Below are 20,960 nucleotides of genomic sequence, written 5' to 3'. Positions count from 1 at the left end.
AGGTCCAGTTTACTCAGGAGAGGTAAGGTTGGTTGTCAAGAGGCACAGCAAGTTTTATTGGGCACATGACTCTGCTTTGCACTTTGACCTTGGAAATCGGGAGGCTATTGTTTTTATGTGTTTTGTAAAGCACTGCTATTTCCTATCCTTTTCTTTTGTGGGAGAAGCCTGCTTTCATCTTAGTGATGAAATAAAAAGGTGCTGTCTGCGAGTTCTCTGAACAGAGCCTTGCAGAATACTTCTCAGAAGCTATGGCCTTCTGTTTCTGGAGCTGTGCTTGAGGAATGTTGCCTAGGTCTTGCCCTTGGTAAACTCATCCAGTTCCTTGGGAAGTCCTTACTATTTTGCCCTTAGTTAACTCACCCAGTTCCTTGGAAAGGACCTTATTATTTTGTGTAGCAGTGCTGGTCACCTGGCAGTAGGTCATTAGCATTTTTAGTCTTCTTTTCTTCACAACAATGCACAACATGCTAATTAGAGGATTCTGAAAGCTAAGTAACCTGTTTTAAAATCAGACATTTTAATTTGCAGCTTTAATGGCTGTTTTTATAATAACTGGCTTTATTGGGGGTAAAAGCACTTCTCATGTTCCACTAGCAAGGCAAAGCATAACAGAAGCTGACAAAATTAAAAACCTCATAATGCGACCTTTGCCTGGGATAAAAGGCTGTTTCATAACAATTTCCTTTTGTTCTTTGTTTAAGCCATTACTCTAAAAGGAGCCTCCGATTAATCTGAGTAAATGCATCATTACAGTACTAATCCACGTCCTTCTGTCAGTGTCTGTTTTAATTAAATAAGAAATGCTAGCAGAAAGATATCACGTACAAAGCTGTGATTGGAGAAAGAAACACCGGTTGATGAGGGAAAAGATTAAAAAGAGCTTTACGTTTTTTTGTCCATTTGTATAGCCCCAGATGCCACGGGGTTTCGGGATGAAAAGGAAACTTAAAAAAGTCCTGACCACATTGCTCTCATAGATTTAAAATAATGGGACTGACCAGTGCGATTCTAATCATGCATTTATCACATGCTAGACATTCCAAAGCGAGGGGCGGAACAGTGTGTGGTGTGTCTTCTCAGCCGTCCGTGCAGCCTCATTGTGCGGTTGTGAAAACACACCTGCCAAATTTGGAAAGTTTATTTTAGATGAAATGTACGGTGAGACTTGGTTGTGGGGTGTGTGTGTGTGTTGCTCTCATGAATGTGTGTTTAAAGTATCTTGCACCTTTTAGTTTAGCTTTTCTTTTATTTGGAACTGGTTTTCTTATGATAATATATTAACGATTTGGGTGCTTAATTGATTGTTAACTCTAAAAGGCACACCGAGTAAAAACTTGCCAGAGAATCTTACTACACTGATACCTAGAAACTCTCCCTGGCCCTGCAGTTGCAGAATTCCTGTGGCTAGGGCATTCTCCACATGCCCACCATTATCTGATGTAATGAAAAGAGAAAGTGTGCAGCAGTGAGATTGTTAATTAATTTAGCCTAACAAGATGAAGACGAATGAAGCAGAGCACAGACTGAATGAAGTAAGAGGTCTTATTTACAATTTAATACATTTTTTATATAATACAGATTTCACTTGGTTTAAAAAACACAGACCCCCAATATTATGAACAAAATAAATCCCCCACCCCACCATTCCGCATGGAGCTTCTGGCCTGACCTCACAGAAAGCCAGCCATGGCTCCATGTGGAAGACACTTCTCCAGTGTGTAAACAGGGCTTTTCCCCTGCTAAGAACCCACAGTAGTTAACCTTTAACTCCAGGGCTTTATTATTCCTGCTGCAGACAAGAGGGGAGAACAGGCACAGAGACCTAGAAGCCTGTCCGTCTCTTGTCCTCCAGGTTGCCCCAGACATGTTGTCTCTGTTGTTTAATAATCATTTTATTTTAATTGTCTTTCACCAAAGGCAGGAATCTCAAGAGCTGGGGGTGGGCAGGGAGGAAAAGCTTCGTGCTTCTTACATGCAGTTACACAAGGTTCATAGATTCGCATTATTTTAAAGTCCCCCCTTCAGAGAGTAATGAGCTTTCTCCGGGATTTGACCTTTCATCATTCCTGCTTTCTGCTCAGAAGTACTTCCTTCCTTCCTACTGTAGCTAGAAAAGACGGTCTTTTATCTCGTGTTACTGTAGGCAGTGGTGACAGGACTCCACAAATGGTGGGATTATGATCACTGTGTTTTTATCTCAGGGGTCAGGAACAAATGCATGCAACTGCTTCTAAGGATTTCAATAAACAGGACTTTTTTTTTTTAAAGTCCAGACAATTGCCTTTTATGTTACTTTTAAACAAAGCTACTAGTCCATCAAGAGTTTGAAAAGAAAACAATTCCACAGAGTGCCGGTATGGCCACAGACCAATCATCATGGCACCCATTCTCAAGTCCTTTATTTTTCAAGTCCACAACAATAGGTTGTTGATTCAATGGACAAGACCAGAACAATTAAGTTCTCTGTTTAGCAGCAGTGCAGCATTTTAATGCCCTTCTCTAATAATGCTCTCATTATTGTTATTCTAAGACTGGGCCTCAGGAGGAGGAATATTTGCTGGAGGTACGTCATTATTTTGCAAATTTCGATTAGCTCATCATGTTGTCTGTAGTGTGAAAATCGTAGCTAATTAGGGCAGCCAGTTAGACGACCAGCTTTTGAGCTTATGAGTTAAAAGGTAGCATACTTGATAGGCCAGCGATGTGAAAAGGTGGTAAAAAGGAGGATTAGAGCAGTTGCCTTAGTAACTCCAACTCCCATCTGGGAGGGAACAATGGACTTGTGTTTCTCCCCCACCTTGGTGTAAAAATTGGTTTTGTTTTGAAAGGACAGGGTTCTTTTTATGACAATCTGGAATTCAGCCCAACTGAGTGCAGTTTCAGTTGTTAGGAGAGACCATTGGGATAGGAAAGATGAAAAGGTCATGGTGAGCCTCAAGGACATGAAAGGTCGTTGTCTGGTGAAACAATGGCAGATTGTGTTCTTTTTTCCTCTCTTTCTCTAATATTTCAAGCCAGCCTCTAAGTCAGGTGATGGGAGAAATACCTACAGTTTAGTCAGGTGAAACAGGAGTGTGGGGGACGGGAGGGGGGTGTACTATGCCTTAAAAAGAAAGGAAGGAAGGAAGGAAGGAAGGAAGGAAGGAAGGAAGGAAGGAAGGAAGGAAGAAAAGGGATTTCTCCAGTATTTCTTTGTCACCATCTCCAGATTCCAGTGTGCTCTGGATGGCTTGCCTCTGTGGCCAGCACATCTCTGGGAACCTCTCCAGTATGAAGAGCTTGATTTAAGCTTTCTCTTTGAGCTCCCGGAGGACCAGTGATGTGATACTTAACAATAAATTTAGTTGTTGTCGCTTTCTTGCATTATTGGTACCCTTAAAAGGTTTTCCTTAAAATGCACACGGAATAAAATGAATGATAAATATGAAAGAAATTTGTCTCAGCACTCCACAGGGTTTTACCATAAATTCTATGACTTCCATCACAGAAAGTTTACAGGAAACTGTTTAGATGTTGCCGCAATAGCAGTGCAATTTTTTTTATGTACATAAGAAAATGCCACAATTTTAGGATCTACTAGGGGCTTTTTATATGGGGATGGTGATAGAAAAAGACTGAATGCAGTGCCATTTCTTTAAAATCCTCAAAATAAAATCACCCTTCCCAGGTTCACAATACTTGTAGTTCAGCGAAATGAATAACTTCTCTTGTCCTCCCACATTAGTCTCTCTCTCTCTCTCTCTCTCTCTCTCTCTCTCTCTCTCTCTCTCTCCCCTCCCCCTCTCCTTTCTTCCTCCCCTCCCCCTCCCCTTTTCTCTCTCTAGCTCTCGCTATGTCTGTGTGTGTAAAGCTAAAAGGAATAAAGGGATTGTTGCGTTTTATAAACAAAAAGGCTGTTTTTGATGCTCTCAGAAACCTTCATTTCTTTCTTCTCTGTTGTATCACCATGGTTCTGTGGTTGAAGCTGAACTTGGTCTAGGGGGTGGTCCAGGGGGTGTGGAGATTTCAGATTCTCCCTTAATCCCAGGTCTCCGATTGCCCAGCAAACCGCCCTCATCAGAGTAACCTTTGTTCTTTGGAGAAGCTGCATTCCTTTTGTTCCTTGTAGACTTGACATAGCTGAGTTATGAAACTCCAGAGTTGCAAGACTTTTGCTACTAGCTAGTTCATTTCTATATTTGAAACATGAAGAAAGATGGAAATGAAGTTCAACTCTTTAAAGCTAAAGGGCTACCATTTGTTATACTGTCTAAATATGAACACCTGAATTAAAAGAGAGAGAGAGAGAGAGAGAGAGAGAGAGAGAGAGAGAGAGAGAGAGAGAAAGCATTATCCAAACAGGTTTAACTTGCTTCCTGGATCTCTGAGTGGTTGAGAGAAGATGTGGTATCAAGCTAAGACCTGGTATGCTGGCGGTATTGAGAGAAATTTATTTTGAAAACTATTGAAATTCTGTTTTACAGAAATGGAACTTCTGTATGGTAGTGCAGTCTAGGATTACATCTGGATAACCCTGGGGAGATGAGCTTTGGTCGGGAAGCCTGGTTGCCAGTCCTGAGATTTCCTTCATCTTCACTGTTTACTGATGTGCTTCCAAGTGTATTAATGTCATTGATGTTTTTAGCACTTTTTCTACCGTGGCAGAATCCTTACTTTCTTGTTTTTGTGTTTGTAAAAAGTGACCTGAGGTTATTCAATTTTATTAGGTATTTGGAGACATTAGATTTGTTACATGATTTGAAAATGTAGTATACATTTGGGAGATTATGATGAGACTGTAAATTTGTGCTATATTCAGATACTCAAAAGCAAATATAGAATCATGATATTTAATATGATCAGTATAAATGCTATAATTTATGTTTTGAATCATTTAAAAAGTATTTAGAAATTTTAGGCTGCGTGTGGACATAAAAGGGAATGACCCATATCCTTACCTTATTATTTCATATTAAAGGAAATTTACCCCTCTATGACATTGGCTATATTTTATTTCAGCCTTTTTTATGCATGAGTGTGAGAAGAAAGAACACGGGTAGTTATTTATGTTCTGTCTCTGATGCTCAGGGCAGTACCTGGCTTATCTTAGGCACTTGGCAAATAGTTATGGGTGGAAACGAATTTGCATGCATGGATCATACCATAAGCACACTTTTATATTGGAATCATTTTATTGGATTTTCTCATGTTAATAGTTTTTAGGACATTTTCTTTTTTCTTTTTTCTTTCTTTTTTTTTTTTTTTTGGAGCTGGGAACCGAACCCAGGGCCTTGCACTTGCTAGGCAAGAGCTCTACCACTGAGCTAAATCCCCAACCCCAGTTTTTAGGACATTTAAAATGACTTCCTCATGTGCTTGCACACGTCCACCACACTGTGTTTTACCACGGAGTTAATCATTTTGTTAATTTTCACTGTCACATGGAAGTTAATTTAGAAAACCATCTTTTATTAATCTCCAAAGTAGTGTTTGTTTTCATTAAGAAAAGCAAACCCCTCTTGATTGCAGTAGCCCATGAAATGCTATCGCCTTTTCCTGTCATTATTCAGCTATCACTTCCTTAGTAGGCCTACATTGACTATCCTGTTTGCACTACATCACTACCTTTCTGGTGCTATGTATATTTCCAGGCTTCACTAATTTTCAGTATCTCCTGAGCTTCTTGACCTTCTTTCCCATCAGAATACCAGCTCTGTGGTAGCAGAGGTTTGTGGGTAGTGGTAGTCATCCATTCCTCATGCCTAGAACACCAATTCAGAATTTCAGTGGTAATACTGAATGAAATAACTGAAATTTGAAAGTAGAAATGCTTATTTCAAGGATTTTTAAGTCAAGCATTTATTACACACACATGCAACACTTATTAAAAATTAGTACAATGACCAACGACTTCCATTTTCCCCAGTTTTTAGGCTTATTTTTGAATTTGTGTGTGTGTGTGTGTGTGTGTGTGTGTGTGTGTGTGTGTGTGTGTGTGAACCTGCATGAGCCTGTGAGACCCATATGCTTGTTAGAATTCCTTATGAGCTGGAGTTACAGACAGTTATAAGCTACGAAGTAGGTGCTGGGAACTGAACCCCAGTCCTCTACAAGAACAGTAAGCACTCTCAACTGCTGCACCACTCTCAGATCTTGCTTTTCCAGTGTTGATAAATCATTTGAGCAACATCATTAATATTTGTCTCTGTTGATTACTGATCGGGTTTTCCTGAGGTTCTCCACATGAAGTCATCTGAACTCAGGCGTTAGGTAAATGTTTGTGTGTATCAAATCTTCCCATCACAGCAGCTCATCATCCCTTTGTTCATCCTCAGGCTCGTCTGTAAGACTCCTAAGGTTTCCATCTCATTGCAGTCTCAGATTCCATGGTTAAAATTTACTATATCCTGCTTCTAAGTGATTATTGGTTCTTTTCCCAACATTTCTTTAGGAAGAACATTCCACAAACTCCTGTTGACTGTTTTCACTGGGTTACTGTTATACAACTGCTTAAGATAATATAACATTGGCTGGGAAGATGGCTCAGTTGATTAAATGCCTGCTATACAAGCTCGGACACCTAAGTTCAGATGCCCAGGAGCCACATCCAAAGCCAGATGTGCTAACACGTCTGCAATCTCAACTCTAGGAGAGTGGGAGGAGAAAAGTCAACTTCTGAAGTTCATTGGCCAGACAACCTACCCTAATAGGTGAACTTCAGGTCTTAAAAAATAAAGGTGGAGAGAGAGATTGAGGGAAGACACCTGTGTCCACACTTGCACATGTTCCCACATGTGTAGATACACACACTCAGACTAACAAGTACACACATCATACACATACATGTATGTAAATATATCACACTGTGCACATATTCCACATCATATACATACTACATTACATATTTATCCCTTTCACAATGATAGTAATATGAGCTAACAAAAACAATCCTTTATGTCTTTTGTGAGTATGTTAATTATAATCTTTTGTAAATCATAAACTATGTGACCATTTAGTAGCTACAACAGCTATATCATATTTATATGGTACTCATGCTTTCAAAGTTTTTCACTAATAATGGTCATGATTCCTTAACCATAAAAATGCACCATGAGATGAAAAGGACATGGCTTATTATATTAATTTTGTAGGTGACAAAGAAACAGAAAAACAAAGAAAAAGTCTAGACCCAAAGTTTATATATTGGTAGAGAGGCATGGGAATTCATGTTGCTTGAGTTCTACTGGGTCAGCACTATTTGATCCAGTTTGTAGCCTTTTCTCTCAATTAAATCATCTCTCTTTTTTTGACCAACCTTAGTAGATACCACAAAAATAAAAACAAATACTTATAATGAAACAAGTTTAAAATCTTATTTGTTTTTTATTTCTGAGACATAATATTGCTATGTCCTTTAAGCTGGCTTTGTAACCTCAATCCTGCTGTTTGAGCTTCTGTCCTAGCCAGGATCACAGGCCTTGGTTCTATACCCAACTCTTGGCTTTTATTTTACTTCACTTCCCAAGAACATTGGCTGTTCTTGACTGTCATCTGCTTTTCTTCATTCTGACCATGCACACAGGCTTTTATCCAGCATGTGAACCTTGGTTGTTTTCTCACCTTCTAAGTAGTTAGTTGTTCATTTCCATCTCTGGATGTGACTATACATAGGAGCAGGTACAGAAGGGCAAATGAGGTCTGGAATAGCCTTGTAAGTAAGTTAACACAGTAAGCACAGTGTATCAACTAAGAGATTGGGCAATAGATACCAGCAAATGTAGACGATTATGGAAATGAGGCTCAAAAGAGGAGTTAAAGTGTTCCATAAAGCAGACCAAGAAAAAATCCTGTCTGGAGGTTAGACCACTGTCAGACCTGAGGCACCAAACAGAGTTAAAGGAGAGATTCTAGTGTCTGGGTGGTCTGCATATGGCAGATTGTCAGTACCCTAGAAGGAAGGGTCAAGGTCTCAGATGGACCAGCCCATTTACATATAATAAAGCAAGGTAGAATGTCAGGGTCTAAAATCAAGGCAGAAAGTCAAGGTCACAGGGCTGGAGAGATTAATTGCTGAGTGGCTAAGTGTTTTTACTGTTCTAGCAGATGACCAGAGTTGGTACCCAACATTCATGTCAGGCAGCTCATAACTGCCTGTGACTCTGGTTCAAGGGGGCACCCTATGCCTCTGGCTTCCATGGCACTCACATGTACATAATCAAAAAAAAACCCACAAAAATAAATCTTGAAAAGGTCAAGGTCAAACTAACAGCAAGAGTAAATAATTTTATTCTTAATCCCCAGAATTTGTATTGGAGACTCTGACAGGAGGTCAGAAATGGTTCCTCTGGAGAAGTCTTTAAGCCTTTAAAATCTCATGAGAACTGCTTGGCCTGTTAGGACTGAAGACAGAGGGTCCAGGTGTCTACATTTTCACAAGCATTCCAGATGATTCAGAGTCAAGTGTTTGCAGACCACATTTGGAGAAAATTGCCCTAAATTGTCAGGAAGCACTTATTGTGGGATAGGGGACCTAGTGGCTACTGCTGTTGGGAGAGGAAGAAGGCATTTAGAATTTAGACCTCCTGCTAGAAGAAACATCTCTTATGCTCAAGAGTCCAGTTGTGTTTATCTGCATGCAAGAAAGCAGTAAACATGGACTGGTATGCACTGGTCTGTGGCTGTAAACCGCCTAGGTTTTTCTCCTCTCTAGCTTCCTGTGTTTATGACCTACGTGCTTTTGTAATCCCTAACAAACATTTATACCTTTTGTGTAAAACTGCAAGGCAGATAGTTCTTTTTGACCTAATCCTAAGTGTTGTTCATTTTTTCTTTTTTTTTTTTTACCTTCCACTTGATAACTGCATGATTAATTTTCTTCTTTTCCCTCCCACTTCCTAAATTGATTAGCTCGAGCTGGGCAGGCAGACTGCTGTCGTGCTAAGGGTTAACCAGAAGAGAATTACAAATGAACTATCTAGAAAGTTGATTATTAATCCAGCTAGAGAAGAAATATCCTTTTACTTAGCAAGAATGAGTATCCGAAGAGTGGATAATATTGTTCAGACTGTGGGGTGGAATGGCAGAGCTTGGTAAGTAAAACATAACCTTTTATATTCATTTCTGAACAGGTAGAATGTTGATGTATGTAAACAATTACGCATAATATAAATTCACAAGCTGCTAGAACATTCTAAGGAGTTCCAAATGTTCTTGTCGATGAGATAGATCCCTGTACACTCTGCCAGCAGAAGGTCACGGAAAGTGTTTGCATGAGTGGATAAATATATTTAATTTTGAAAACATACGATTAGATTGGTGATTAAGAACAAGGAAGTGGGCATGGAGGAATGATTAGTAGGATAATCGAAGTCCAAACCTCAAGTAACAGAAACTGAAGAATCCCCAGTGACAAACGTACTTTCTTCTCTCTTCTCTCTTCTCTCCTTTCTCTCTCTCTCTCTCTCTCTCTCTCTCTCTCTCTCTCTCTCTCTCTCTCTCTCCCTCTCCCTCTCCCTCTCCCTCTCCCTCTCCCTTTCCCTCTCTTCCTCCCTCTCCCTCTCTCCCTCCCTCCTTCTCCTCCCCCTTCCCCTCTTCCTCTCTGCTTTCTCCACACAAGAGCACATGCTGGACTCTCTGGTATTAAATATAATTTAAAGTATAACATTCACATAAAGATTCACTGAGATATTTTCCAGACAATGAGGCAACAAACACTGTCATAGGTTTTCAGGGTCCCAGGACTCATTTCCTTGCTGTATTTAATTTAAAGCCCTTCCTAAAGACAGCTTTTATTGTATCTGTGAATTGGAAGGGAAGAGAAATGAGAAGATCTGTGCTATTTGTACAACGAAAATTAAGTGAAAAGGTAGGATTTTAATAATGTTCTTCCACCAAAGATTGCTCCTGTTGAAGGAGAAATTTTGATGTCAATATTCAATTCTGTAAGGTTGAAATTTTCTCTGATACCACAGAAAAATAAGCCTTTAAATGTAACGTGGAACAAGGGTATTCTCAAAGCTTGTGTAATAAATAATATGAATATGAAGCTATTTTTCTTAGAAGTCAGACAATTTCCTCAAATTGCAGTTGTGTTGACAAATGAACACTTTTGAAAGTATGTTTTTAATGATAATGACATCATTTCAAATTAATATTTTATTAGTTAGTGCTTTTAAATGAGTACAGAAGTCTTCTTTTAAAAATTCTAAATTTCAAGATAGAGCATATGCTATGTATGTGCGTGTGTCTGAATGTGTCTGAACACAGATAGGAAGTGTATGTTCAGAGCGCCAGAGCACCATGGGGCCCCACATACTTGGCTCCTGTTTACTTCTCATGTCCTGGCCTATATTTATGGCTGGGAGCAGCACAGCATAATAAATGGAATAGTAAGAATATTAGTTAAATGTATGTAGTTCTTAGAGGTAAGTGCATGTCTTAGTACACTTAATCCTCATATTAGCACTGTGGTTCTTGGGAAGCTGTGAGGATTAAGGTAGATGCTAAAACAAAAGTCAAGCTAATTAACGATTCCTTAGCATCTGATAGTATAAGTCGAGAGAGTCAGGGCTCAGGAGCTTGACTGTGTAAGAGGGGGAATACCTGAATTTGATATGCTTGTCTTGAAATTCAGAGACTTTGGTATAGGACCAGTGAAGAAGGGGAGGGAACTAACCTCTGAATTCTCTGCACTCATTAATTCTTCAACAAATGTTACTGTGGAATTTCAGCCATACAAATGAGATCAGTTATATCGCATAGCATATTAAATATGTATACATTTAAAAGAAGTGAAATGTCACTACAAAGTTTAAGCCTCGCTCAGTCTCCTCCTGTCATGCCAGAGGTAGCCACTTTCTTGAGTCGATGCTTCATTTTTTGTTTTGTTTCCTTCCTAAACTTGACTCAGATTTCATATTCATTGTGTCATAGTGAGATACCCTCTTACCACTCTTTGGATCCTTGGCTTCCCACAATTCTCTCATCAACTAAACAAAACAAACCGAGCAACAACAACAGTGCCAAGGTCCTCCTGCCCATTACCCAAGTCTCCCCTGGCTGCATCTCATGCTTTTCTTAGCCTTTCTAACCCAGCTCCTGTACCAGTTTCCAGTTACTTCTTGTAGCCACCAATGTAATATTAATTTTTTAAAAACTTTATTTTTTATTTTTTATTTTTTTATTTTTTTCGGAGCTGGGGACCGAACCCAGGGCCTTGCGCATGCTAGGCAAGCACTCTACCACTGAGCCAAATCCCCAACCCCAAAAACTTTATTTTTAATGATGGTTCTTAAACACTTTAACTTCCCTTGTAGCTCACCACCCACCAGAGGAAGTAGGAAAAAAGGATAGCGGGGGAGGGGAGAGTGGACCTGTTTAGAAAGGTTCTTTGGAGCAACTCCTGTCTGTGTTGTCTGGAAATCGTCAGTTCAGTTTATAGGTTAGCAGTAGCAGCTCAATCCACTTGCAAACACTTCACAGATATATCAGTGGTCTACTTTGGTAGAGTCAGGATAACAAACACAAATCAGCAGTGGTGGCACTACCTAGCAGAGACAGCCAGGTATCAGCCTCAGCACGAGTTAGCAGGAGGGACCCAGAGGGACACCAGGAAAAGTTCTCAGCTGTGCCTCTCTTATCAAATGCAGAGACCAACAAGTGTTGCATAGCTAGCTCTATGAGCAAGGCTAGGTCAGCTTCTGTCACTGTCCATCCAGTCCTATTTATACCCTGCAAACATCATGTGTCCTCCATGGGTCTTGCTTCAGCATGTGTGTCTGTCTCAACTGACATCACTCTGTCAATCATCTGGGAGTCCGAGGAAGCAGCAAGAAACTGCAGCACACCACCAGAAGTTTTTTTTGGTACAGTTCTCTGTGGAGTCCCTTCAAATGTAGTTCAACTACTCAGTGTAAGGCAGACCAATACATGCTTTCCCTGTGTTTGCTTCAGCTAAACATTTCTTCACAAGTCTGCTCTAGTCCTTTATTGTAGTTCAGTTAAAAATTCTTTCATGTGTTTCCCCCAGCAAAGCACCATCCAACTGACTTTCCAAAGAACCCTTAAATTCCACTTCACTCTGATTTATTTTCTGTCTTCACAGAAGGCTGTCTTCTCCTCTGTACTTCTTCAGTCTTTAATAGTACACTTCTAAATCATCTTTTGGGTCTCTGTTTTAGGTCACAGTTTTCATTAATTTAATCTATTAATTTACTATTGATTCATTTTTTTGTGGAAAGGAGATAGATGGGCCTTTATGTGCCACAGTGCACATCTAGAGGTTAGAGGACATGTGTTAGAGTCCTGTCCTTTCTGTGGGTCCTAGGAATGGGTCTTAAGTTGTTAACATGTGAGGCAGGTGTTCTTAGCTGCTGGGCCATCTCAGTAGCCCAGGTCCTAATTTCAAAGTCATTTCTTCAGAAAAACCTTCCCTAATCTTTCCATTTCTAATGCTGTTTGCCCACAAATATCTTGCCTACAACTCCTTTGATTTATCTGATATTGTCATTTTAAATGATCTAGTTACAGCAGTGTCTTTCTTTCTTCCTTTCTTCCTTTCTTCCTTTGGAATAGCCTACTTTGTTGTTGGATTTTTTTCTTCACATGTAGTATACATCTTCACATGTAGATACATTGCGTATCACAGGCATTCCTTAAGTACCCATTACTCTCAGGGAGGGGAAAGTAGTGAAAGAGAAAAGAGAAAGGGAGACTGATGTGAAGGACGACACGTCTCTGATGGTGACACTGATGGTCTGTTGTTCTGTATGGACACATTATGTAGACAGAACTCTGCAGTTTGATGTCAGTAAAGAATGAACTGAAGATGTGGTACAGACACAGGGACTCAGCCCCACATTACAGGCTTATAGGGGACCTCAGTGACTATAATCCTATTGTAGAAGTGCTCTAAGAGACTCCTAAAATATGGGGGAACTTAAGACTCAACTGCTAGAATGAAAAGCCTGGAGGCCACTTGTAGGAGTTTTAAAGCAGGAAGCTAGAATTTGTGGTGGGGAGAGTGGGCATGGTACAGTTACACAGCTTTGATTGTTTTTCAGGACAATTGTAGGTAACTTTTTAAAAAATAAAGAAAATGAAGTCAGGTAGGTAGGACTTACCAAATGTTAGGATATACTTACATTGTATTCTGCGCAAACCTTTGCTGACATTTATAATTAAGGTCCAAGGCTTTGAGATTGTTCTCAAATATGTTTGTTTGTGGTAGAGGTAGGAGAAAGGTAAAATGAAGATAGTAAGGGGACTTAAGTCATGTTTTTAAGTTCTACTTATACAATTAAAATTTTTATTCAATTTAATGTTTACTTACTATTTTCTTTCTATTGTTCTTTTATTTAAACAGACTTTTAAATACAATATATTCTGATTATGGTCTCCTTTCCTGCAATTCCTCTGAGATCCTCCCCTTACTATTATTTATTTACTATTTTGTGAGTGTGTTTATGCCACAGCAAACACTTGGAGGTCAGAAGACGATGAATGGCCATTGGTTCTTGCCTGCCAAATCTGGTTCCCTGGGCTCTTTCTTACTTGGGTTGTCAGGTTGGCAGCAAGCGCCTATATCTACACAGCCATCTTCCCAGCCCATCTTAGACAATTCTTGTGGGAACCTTATGACATAACGACAGTAAGGCTTTTGCTGTCATTGTTTCACAAGAACTCAAACAGGATCCAAGATTAAACTTATTTTAAAGAAATTCCTAGACACAGCTTTCTATGCAAAAAGAATACTCACTTACCCTGAGACCTCCTGAAGGCTTATGTCAAAGGAAGTGTTTAGTGGCTTTGGTAGATGTCTTCTATACATTGTCTTGACTTGAAATATTTTTTTTTCTTTTCTCATTTCCTAGAAATGCTAAGTAGTTAGCAATTTCCAACAAATGGGAACCAAATTGTCTAGATGCTTGTAATCAATGGAGATACACCACTGAACTTACTTTATGTTAAGGATTATTGAATGAACTTTGTCAGTCAAGTTCCTTGCCTGATATCGTAGAGCTCCAAAACATGGCACAAGTGTTACTGGAAAAGAATGGAGCAGTGAAACCATGTGATATCATAGGGTGCAGGCTCTCGGGTACATAACTAAGTATTCAGAGGAAGGTACTCACGTGTATGATTTTAAAAAGAACATGAAGAGTATTTGTGTTTATGTCACATATACACACATGGGCAAACAAGTGGCAAGTAGCAAATGGAGGTTTTTTTTTCCCCCAGACAAATTCCAGGAGCTATTTGTAATGATTACCTGAAAAGCTGTTGTGCTTTAGGACAGCCAAACTTCTGGGTTTCAGTTGGACAAAGGCTGAGGAGAGGGGTGTCTGCTCATGCTTGTTTGGGTTTGGTGATAGAAGATTCCAAGGTGAGCAGAACCAGGAGTGGTAGTCGTCAAGAACAGAACTTAGGAGAATGTGAAAGCTTGTGTGGGTCAGATGGTACAGACCTGCAACCCCAGCTACTCCAGAACATGCAGCAAGATCCTATGTGCCGGACATTGTGGGCTACAGAATGAGTTCAAGGCCAGCTTAGGTAAACCTAGTGAGACTGATACAAAATAAAAGTAGAAAAGAAGACTATGGATATTGCTCAGTGGTAGAACACTTGCCTAGTACACATAGCTAGTATACATGAAGTCTGATTCAGTCCCTACGCCACTCAGATAGAAAATGAGAATACAATACCTAGGCAGCAAGGATATGGCTATATGAGAAGTAGTGTATACCATGGTATGCCAGTGCATGAGTCCCAGGGAGCCATGGCCACAGCATGCAAAAGGAAGTTTGCAAGCTTATAGTTGCTGAAATACCATGGACTTCCCTCCTGCGTGGCTCACACATTTGGCCTCCAAGAGGAGAATGACTAAAATACTGAGCTATAGCAAATGAGTTCAGGGTTAATTCTTAAAAACAGCTGTCTTCTGTGAGTCTCTTAGCTCCAAAGGGAAATGACTTGATGCAAGGGACACATTTATGTATATTCCTCTAGTATGTGAACTTCATGAAGTCCAAGCTTGCCTTCTGTGTTGTTCAATCTAGGAATAAAAAGTGGTATGTGTTTTACATCTAGTTAGGCAGGTGATATCTGCCTTTAGCCCAAGTGAGGATTTTAGATTCCACCATCTTTCTTCAAACCACCAAAGAGTAGGTTTCAGAGACTTATGTGCTATGAGAAGGGGAGACAGGAGAGTAGGGATCTCAGGGTAGGATGTAGCTCAGCAGTGTGCAACAAAGATGCCAGGCTGGGAGCTCAGGGAGCTCAGGGAGCTCAGGGAGTGTAGGCCTCAGCACTGGTGTAAACAAAAAGAGTGTGATTTGATCTGGGTTAGTCAGAGGAGATTCAAAGCAGACTCAGAATCCCCTTTAGAGGCCTCTATTTGTATGCTAAAAAGACTAAGGATCCCATTTTTAAGTACCTTATTCTGTTATCCCAGCCTCCCTTCATAGAGGGGGTGTTCATAGCCCATTGAGTACTATCACAGACAAGATACGACATTTCCCCAAAATCATTGACTTCTCAAGTGAATAATTATTGGAATAAAGGAAGAAAAATTTCTTTAATGTATCTCTTCAGTATAATCTGTTTTTCCTTCCAAGAGTAACTGCTATTTTCAATTTGAGTTTTTCCTCCAGACTTCTTCCTATATAATCATATAGAAATATGTATGACTATTTAGAAATACACAGTTTTATTTGTGGGAAGGTAACACTCCTCTCTTTTACAGGTATCAGTTTATTCTTTTCACGTTATTTTTTTCCATTTAAAAAATTATAATTTGGCTTGTTGTGAAACCATGAAGATCAGAGTTCAGATACCAGTTACCCATGTAAATGCTAGGCAAAGAGTGCATTTAAAACCTCAGCAGAACTGGGCGTGAGGGGAGGGCTGTGCATGCATGTGCAAACACACACACATGCACACACATGCACATACATGCTTTATGTCTTATTCTTCTACACTATATTTTATGCATATACCATTGCTACACCTGTGCTATCCAACTTACAGTTCCTCAAGTGAAATTTTAGATATTTAAAAGTTGGGAAATGGTAAAATGTAAGTTACTTTTAAAAATATACAAGTAAAGCATAGAAGATGTCGATTGGAAAGGATCAAGATAATCCTATGGGTAGATAAGGGTACCTGGGACTTGTTTACTTTTGAACACCAACCCTTCCCTTCCACCCATCTTTCCTTAAGTCATTCACATTGAAAGAATGTGAATTGTGATGCAATTGCCCATGGTCTCACTTTTATCTTCCCCAGATGTTGTGTGGCTTATTGAATGTCTGATCCTTGGTCTAAAAGTTATTTAAGGTAATGACTCAGGGCCTTGTTCCCTCTTGAAACCGTCCACTCACTACACATCAGGTTGTCGCTCTCTATCCTAGGCATCAAGGAGACGATCAGCATTTTCTATTTGCTTGTTTGTCTCTGTCTTTAGCTCTCATTCTGAGGATGGAGCCTAAGTCTTTACACACATATGTTTATGTTCAACCTCTGAGCTACATCCCTGCCCTAGAATCCAGGACCTAGACGATTCCAGAGTATAAGGAGCCTACATTTGTAGCCAGGACAGACATATAAACTTATAAATGTAGAATAATGTGATAGAAGACTGATTAAATCATTAATGAGAGTAACTGTCTTGTCTAGGGTAGTCAGGGAAGGTTTTTACAGGGTATATGACAATTGTTAAGTTTAAAGATTCACTATTACTTAATTGAAAAGACAATAGAAAATACATGGCAGGAATGTAAGGCCTAAGGGCTCTGAGAAGTGAATAAAGCACGGTGCCATTTAATTTCTCATGGAGAAAAATGAGATGTCTTTTTGTATAGGGAGAGTGGCTGGTAGTGAGGAAAGACCACTTGAGCTGAAATTTGTTTAAGAAATCTGGGGAAAGAGCTTGCTGTGAAACCATGAAGATCAGTTCAGATACCAGGTACCCATGTAAATGCTAGGCAAAGAGTGCATTTAAAACCCCAGCAGAACTGGGCGTGAGGGGAGGGCTGTGGATGCATGTGCAAACACACACACGTGCACACACACATGGAGTTCATTTGTGTTGGCCATCTTTACGGGGGAAGGATTTGATATAGACATTCCATTAAGGGATGAGTACTCCAAGATATCAATGTCTGCATATTGTCCGGTTGTGGATTTGTATGTTAATTACCATCGATTGTAAGAAGAAGCTTCTTAGGTGAGGGTTGCATACGTCATTGGAAATAGTTTTATTGCTATATTCATTTTGAACATTAGTGGTACATTTTCCTGTAGGCATCTATGTAGTCATAGGTTGTTTGGCCTCATAAATAGTGTTAGGTGTGGGTCCCATCTCTTATTGTGGGCCTCATATCCAAGCAAAGGGTAGTTGGTTACTCACCTAAAGTTTGTGCCACTGTTGGACCAGTCTATATTGTAGACAGGTGGCTGTTGTAGGCCCCAAGGTTTGTAGTTGGTGAGACTGATTACTTTTCTTCTCTGGTTGTGTGTGTAGGGCCTTCCAGCATATTGAACACTAGTCAGTAGGGATGAAACTAATTGAGCACCAGCTAACTCTCTCAGTGTTCAATGCCATGGTAAGCGGTGTTTTCAGCAATAGGGACCTTACTATTTTGTGAGGTGTAACTGAGAGCACTGGCAATGGCCTGCAATGTTGATGGCATCTACAGGATTCTTTTGGCTGACAATTAACGAGATGAAACCTATTACTGGGACTGGAAGTTTTACTTGGTACCCTATGATGTATGCCTATTGGGGCATTGTCTCCAACATTGTAGGTTAATTCTATTTAAATCCCTTTTATATATGTACATCTTTTAGGGATCTTCTAGAGTAGTGGGTTTCCACATGACTTTTTAAAAGGTCTTTTGTGTGATCCCTCCCCAGGAGGGAAGCTTAATCTTGATTGCAGTTCAGCAAATCTGAACTGACAAACTCCAGATTCAATAAAGGATCCTTCCTGAAAACACAAGGAGAAAGCAATTGTGAGAAGACCTGGGCGGCAATCATCCAGCCTGGTTCTCAGTCTTGACTGGGAAGAAATCTAGCAATTTTGCTGTCTTTTTGTGATGCTAAAGATTAAACCCAGGGCCTCATGCATGGCAAGTAAGCACTGCCTCTGTGCCACAACTCTAGATATTTGCAATTTTTAAGAACAGTAGCCCCATGCTTAGGTTATGATTAACCAAGCAAATTGATTTTTGAAAATGAGATATAGCTATCTATATTTTTAAAGGTCTTTATTTTATTTCAAGATACACCAACACTTGAAACCACTGAGTTGTGATGATTTAAGATACAAAGACATTGCTTAATATGAGCACAGGTGCCAGGAAATGAGACCAAAACGATAGCACCCAATCAGGTCACACATGTGATGTAGATTTACCAAGAGGGCTATGTACAGTAGATGAAGAGAGATAACAAAACTCTTAAGGCAGGAGATTAATATACTTAGGTATTGTTTTGGGATCACAATGCAGGTTTTAAAAAATTGTCCCTCTCACCTCTTCCACCCTATCCCCAAGAGTTATCAACTTGGAATCAGGAAGGGAAACTTTCATTCATTTTGTATTTCTTATGTGCAATAAAAGTTATTAAAGATGAATGGACTTAACGATTTCTCTAATCCTTCTTATTATGCTATTTCCAAAAGTAAAGGCAAATCTATATACATGTAAGGACCAAATAAATAAATAAAAATAATTATAAGTAAGAAAAGCACATTTTCCCCCAAGATCTTATGCATACGAATACATTCAATCTTCCTATGAGTTTTGAATTTTGCTGAAGATGGCTTTGAAGTGAGGCCAGTGAGAATCACACTCAAGGGTTTGAGCTGAAGAACAATATGACTCCCGACACCACAGAGCTCTGAACACAGGACAGCTGCCCAAGGCTACTCCTTGCTGCCAACATGAAACTCTCCTCTGAGTTCCAATGTGTATTAGCTGGTAGGAGAGGAAGTCAGAGGAAAAAACTGCAAAATTTAATTAAATAATGTTTTACATATTTTTCCTTTAGACTCAATTCAGCCACAAATGAAATAGCAGTTGCCTGGGATTTCCACAGCATTAATTAATTCAAACAAGGAAAAAATGAATCAGAACCAGAAACTTATTTATTATGCCCTTCTTTCCTTTAAGATCTCAAAAGTCCCAGGGTCTCCTGTGATCACAGGAGTTTGCATTTTTAAGACTTGGGTATATCAAATTTTAAATGGATTAAAACATCCTCCCAGACATAATAGTAAAAGGAAGATATTTGTTTTCATTAATTTTTCTTTACCATTCTTTTAGTGGAATTTTTTTTCTTTTAAGCGACAGTAATAAGACTTGAAATAGTAATGCTGCCAAGAATGGAGCACCTCTTAAAATACCTTACAGATAAAGTGGGCTTCATCCTCTTCGTGCTGTAATATGTGGATGACCTGTATTTAGAGATGGTGTCCATCACCTTTAGTCCCTGGCAGAGGGGGAAAAGAAAGAAGTACCTGTCCGTATGAGCTGAGTCAGCTAGAGTAGCAGCATATCCATCCAGGGAGAGCATAAAAGACCGAACTGAACATTAATTGAAGTGGGATGCACAGATTCTGAATTCTAGACTTGATTCTACCAGAGGTCAGTCTCATGCTGGGCACTTCCTTCAGTCCATCTCTACTCTGTACGCAGTATAAACAATGTTGGTAATGTGTCAGTATTTAAAATCACTGAGGTGTCCCAGTGTCCCAACACTTTGTGTCTTTATTTATCTATTTATCTTTTCATTCTTATTCATTCATTCTGCTTCCCTACTTATCTTTCTATATCCATTCATGTATCTCTGAATAATGAAGAAGTAGAAAATGATTTGTGCTTCCAGGAGGATTCCCACTTTTTGAGTGGAACCATCCTCAGGTGTCTGCTTGCTATGTGTCTCTGGTACAATCTGCTGGTTGGACAATTCTAAGAGCTAGCTGCTGCGGGTCAGAAATGAAGCACTGTTGCTATGGCTTCTCTTCTGATAGTTTAGTTTCCCGTCTTCTCCTTTCTCTGTCACCTGTGCAGTACCACACAGTTGGTGTGATGGATGGCCATACCAAAACCTAAGCAGTGGAATTTCTTACAGAAAGTAAATGCATTTCATTTAAGATGATGGAGCCTCAACTTTCCCACTTTATCCATGTGTTTTGTTCTTTCCCTAGGGTTGTTTAAACTTTGTTTTTAAACTTTCAGACAGAGACACATGTGCCATAATAGAAGCTCCATGCTTAGACACTTTTTTAAAAGCATTCAAGTGAATTTGTTGGATAACATTTTTTTCCTTGAATGACACATTTTGTCTTTCTTTTTTTAAATTCTCATTTTTTTAATGTCACGCACACTTTGATTAACCTTTGTTCTTCTAGGGACAGTGCAGGTTATGTGAGAGAAGACTAACAGTCAGTGAGGAATCGTCTGTCATTCATGCATGTGCTCCTTGAGATTCTGGGCGTCATCTTTAAGAACCAGCCCTATGTTTTACAGTGTAGCTAAGCATGCTAATTTCCTAAGCAGTAAATACAAAGAGTTTGTAAATACAGTTAACAGAGATAATTACAATGACCTGCAGTTCCAGTATTAAATAGACTCTTGGCTGGGTTAGATGGCTCAGATGGGAGAGCTGCACAAGTCCAAGCACTTGAGTTCGAATCCTGGAGCTTCCAGTGGAAGGAGAGAACCAACTCCTGAAACTTGGTTCTGATGAACACTGTGGTATGCCCGTAGGGGTATATACTTACACACACAATAATAGTAATGCATAACATTTAAAAGGAAGTAGCACTGGGACCGTTTTGTTTGATTTGTGTGCAGCTGATGTCATATCATAGTTTTTTTCTGGTTTTACCTGATGATCCTCTGGTTTTTCAGTTTCATTTCTTGCTAGCTTATCATAATGGCTCAGAGTGGTCACCATGGCCATCCAGTCCTGAC

General features: G+C 39.6%; 1 protein-coding gene across 36 annotated transcripts in view; it reads left to right on the top strand.

Moving 5' to 3' along the window:
* Sox6 (SRY-box transcription factor 6) overlaps positions 1-20,960 on the top strand; it is a 608,765-nt gene that overhangs the window by 240,812 nt on the left and 346,993 nt on the right. For 6 of the 36 annotated variants that reach the window (XM_087657953.1, XM_087657771.1, XM_087657700.1 and 3 more), the window contains exon 1: positions 8,906-9,071. The gene's annotated coding sequence lies outside the window, so the exon portion shown is untranslated. 36 annotated transcript variants of the gene reach the window in all.

The sequence above is a fragment of the Rattus norvegicus genome, chromosome 1 (assembly GCF_021556685.1).
Source record: "Rattus norvegicus strain SHRSP/BbbUtx chromosome 1, alternate assembly SHRSP_T2T, whole genome shotgun sequence".
NCBI lineage: Eukaryota > Metazoa > Chordata > Mammalia > Rodentia > Muridae > Rattus > Rattus norvegicus.
The sequence above is the reverse complement of the archived record's forward strand: the minus strand, read 5'-3'. Positions and strand labels throughout refer to the sequence as shown.